The 4400-nt window shown below is 44.5% G+C and overlaps 1 pseudogene; it reads left to right on the top strand.

Annotated features, from left to right (window-relative positions):
• The first annotated feature begins 1948 nt into the window (after positions 1-1948).
• LOC144153504 (uncharacterized) lies at positions 1949-3488 on the top strand (annotated as a pseudogene).
• Positions 3489-4400: the final 912 nt, after the last annotated feature.

The raw sequence follows: 4400 nt of genomic DNA, 5'->3' as shown, positions 1-4400 counted from the left end.
AATTTTTTTTTTGTTCCGTTGAATACCTCAACATAGTATTCCAAAAGTTGTTTGCTAGATGGGTGGTAGTTTTGCAATAAAACACATCCGTCACAAAAACGCCAGTCGCTATAAAAACGTGCGCTAAGTTTCCTGCTAAGTGGACGTGTCACCTGCGGTTCAATTTGATCGGTTAACCACCAGACCAATTGTGAAACCAGATTCAATAACTAAGCAGACACCATGGTAGCATACATGTACAGCCGGTAAAAGGCTTGTCTATAACACAGCTTTCGTACTCTCAGTCCTATCCTGCTCCACCGGTAAGGGATTTCAATAAAACTACTGCGGAATTCTGAAGTCTTAGCCCTTCGCTTTTTTCTCCGACATATTTGAAACGAGTATGTTTCGGCAGTTTTCGGATGTAGCTGGTTGAAGTTGAAATCGCTGTTATAGACAAGCGATTTACCGGCTGTAGGTGTATAAAGATTGTTTGTCGGAAATCACTAAGTGGAACCCAACACCATATGTTTGGATCTGCGTAAATATCGCTGCTTGCGGTACAAGAAACCTGCATCTAACCCTTGAATTTGAGTAAAAACTTTGAGTAAAAACTTTGATTTGAGTAAAAACTTGTGTGCAGCTTGGGATGTCCGCCTACCCTACAAGGAAGTTTAGCTTCCGAGTATCTTCAAAAGGATTTGCCCAAAACTGCCTTTGTAAAAAACCTTCTGCGTTCATAATGCGCCCATGATGGGTCCAGATTCCTAAAAAAAAAAATTTATTTCAGGGTATTTAAGACGCCAGAACATTTTCTACCGTTATATTCCCTAAAAGATTGCGACCAGATGGTAAAAAATCATGCATGCAACACCTTAAAGCTGGGCAGTCCCTTTCACAACATTTGCGTCAACGTTCAGTTCGCACGGATTGGCAACTTGAGCCTAATGAACTGCCCTAAGCGATCGTGGTCACGTATTTTAAAAACACATTTAGGCGAATATTACACCCTCTATTCACAACCTGAATTTTTGTATAATTTTTTGGAACAATTACATTATACCCTGAATGAATACTTGTAATTAGGATGCATATACCCTAAATTTACCCACCGCACTGGGACCTGTAAAAATAAACTTGTAAATAAATAATAGGCTAACAACGCTCGTAATGAGTTAACACGGGGAGGGAACAGAGCATTTTGATCGACTTGCACGTGCGGTCCTATTCCTGAAATAGAAGACATTTCTTAAAAGATGGTCCAGAATCTTGAAGTAAAGGTAGATTGCACCAAGTGCATATTTAGTTACGGAAAACGATGAGAGAAAGTAGAGCCGTTTTTTTCAAAAATCTGTTGAAATAATGTAAGTGAGAAATCTCAGCGCAGCAAACTTTGACACCATTGAAATATCCTTTTGACAAGGCAGCTATAAAACGTGGATATATCACCAGGGAACATGACGGAACTAAAGAATGCGTAGTAAGGCGCGATTGCGGCCGTCTGACGTTGGTATAGCTGCTAAAATGCGGGCGTCAGCGGTTAGAGGTCAAATTGTGGGCTAGAACAATCCGCTATTGTTGGTGAGCACGACCCGTGTCTCCGTGACGTCTTCATGACGTCGGCTAAGGGATTATCGCATTTGTCGTCTGCTTGATTCGAGCTCGCTCTGCGTGCTCTTTCTTTGCGCTCGGTTGACTTTTGATGCTTGCCCACATCATATTTTTTTTTGTGCGTACTCTTTACCATAATGGAAGAATAAAATTTGCGTACACTAGCTCAGGGCGTGATTACAAGTGTAGTTTGTGGTTCCGCTCCGAAAGAAAGATAGCCGGCATCGCCCCATTGACTGCGAAACCGGTCCTGTGCGGAGCGCGAAGAGTCGGAGCTTTGAGTCAGCTCCTGTATCCAGCAATCTTTTGAATCTTTGAATCCAGCAATCTTTTGTCAGGGCATGGCAGCACTGCCAGGATGCAACGTCTCAACCCGTTTGTTTATCTGCCGCAGATAACTGGCGTCCTGCTGCTCACGCAAGCAGGAAGCGAAGACCCGGCTCTGCTATCTGGATTCGACGGCGCACCACTTCCCAGCCACCAAGCGCATCATGTGCCCATTGCGCACTTGGAATCTACGCTCGGCGATTTGCCTGGAAACAGGCCTGCTTCGGGGACTTCATGCGCTGACGCACATCGCCACAACATGAAGACAGCGCTGCTGGCAGACTGGAGTGGTATAAAGACTGGACACCCCTCAACTCAAGCCACAGGGCACGGCAGCACTGCCAGGATGCCACGTCTCAACCCGTTTGTTTATCTGCCGCAGATAATTGGCGTCCTGCTGCTCACGCAAGCAGGAAGCGAAGACCCGGCTCTGCTATCTGGATTCGACGGCGCACCACTTCCCAGCCACCAAGCGCATCATGTGCGCATTGCGCACTTGGAATCTACGCTCGGCGATTTGCCTGAAAACAGGCCTGCTTCGGTGACTTCATGCGCTGACGCAGATCGCCACAACATGAAGACGGCGCTGCTGGCAGACTGGAGTGGTATAAAGACTGGACACCCCTCAACTCAAGCCACAGGGCCCGGCAGCACTGCCAGGATGCAACGTCTCAGCCCGTTTGTTTATCTGCCGCAGGTGAGCAAGCGTTATGGCAAATGTATTCGTTCAAATTACCTATGCCTAATAGTGCTGCCATGCCCTAGGCAGATGTGTGCACAATTGTGTGACATGTGTGCCTGTATTAAGGAATTACTGTTTCTCAGTGGTGACATTGAAACAAACCCGGGGCCCGATATGGCCATGATCATGAAACAGCTTGAAGTTATTGCAGATGACATAAAAGAAATAAAAGAAGAACGGTTGAAAGCTATTGAAGCCAAACTAGAACAAGTAACGTTACTGGAAAACAAGATCACGTCCTGTGTCTCCCAAGTACCCAATCTTCAAAAAACCGTTCACTACTTGGAGTTAAAATTAGACGACTTAGAAAACAGGTCTAGAAGGTCAAATTTACTTGTGTACGGTGTACCGGAGGAGGCAGACGAAAACCCCGAAACCCTCGAACAAACTATAGGTGAGCAGATACTTAAAAATATATTGAAGATCAAACCCGTTCCAATAGAAAGAATTCACAGGATAGGAAAACAAGACGCTCAAAAAACTAGACCAGTCATACTAAAACTCCTCGACTTCCGAGACAAAGCAACCATTCTTAGAAACTGCACGAAACTAAAAGGAACCGCTTTCTCTGTTCGAGAAGACTTCTCAAATAGAGTAAGAGACATCAGAAAAAAAGCTTTGGCAAGTTGCGAAAATAAGAAAAGAAGCTGGAGACAAAGTATTTCTGGTCTATGACAAGTTAAAAGTGAACGAAGATCTGTACCGTTGGGATGAGGAAACAAATGCTATTGCGCTCATAACCGCTGGCCGTCATAGCATCAACCATGAAAAAAACGACGAAGCGAACGAACCAGGCGAGCCACAACGCCGCAGCCAACGAAAGAAGTAACATTTCTTAACATTAACACCCGCAGCATGCTTCAAAAATTAGTACCGCTTGAATCCTTACTTCTTGGAATTGAACCGGACTTCGTAGCTTTGACAGAAACGTGGCTGACAAATGACATAAAGGATTTTGAGGTAACACCCCCCAACTACGTTATCATTCGTAAAGATAGGCCGACACGTGGGGGAGGCGTGGCCATCCTGATAAAAAAAGACCTTTCCTTCGAAATACTTCCTGAGGTTACCGGAGTCGAGGCAATATTTTGCAAACTTCTCTTGACTTCTCGCCCAGTATTTGTTGGCTGCGTTTATCGCAGCCCATCTTCAGACAAGGATAGCTTGCAAGCATTGCACACGTATATGCATCGGCATGTTCTCGAAGCCAGGCTAATCTTGCTCGGCGATTTTAATTCACCCGATATAAACTGGCAAACAATGCAACACCACAGCGCATGCTCGGATGTGCTCCTTGATATCATGTTGACATTTAATCTCTCCCAAATTGTAAAACAGCCTACCCGTGTTCAAGGGTGCTGTTCTAATGTACTTGTCTTGGTGTTTTTAAGTGATCATTTTCCTGCAGATCAAACACAGATCGTAATTCTTGAAGGCGTATCGGACCACGAAGTTATTCAAGGCTCTGTTTCTATATTTGACATCCCAATACCGTTCAACTCCTTTACTACATATCTTGACTTTAACCATGCCGATGACACCAGCAGACTTGATCATCTTTTCCATGAACTTGCTTCGTTTGAACTACTTGCGAATGATTCAGACACAAATATAGAAACCCTATGGGCAAGGTTCAAAGCGGTCGTAACACACTGCGTTCTTAACTGTGTGCCGTCTAAAACAAAGAAAACAAGAAAACATAATCCCTGGATAACGCACTATGTGCCGTCTAAAACAAAGA

The sequence above is a fragment of the Haemaphysalis longicornis genome, unplaced genomic scaffold (genome assembly GCF_048455015.1).
Source record: "Haemaphysalis longicornis isolate Haplotype H1 unplaced genomic scaffold, Haemaphysalis longicornis Haplotype H1 scaffold_9, whole genome shotgun sequence".
NCBI lineage: Eukaryota > Metazoa > Arthropoda > Arachnida > Ixodida > Ixodidae > Haemaphysalis > Haemaphysalis longicornis.
Note: the sequence above shows the minus strand (reverse complement) of the source record. Positions and strands in the feature narration are given on the sequence as shown.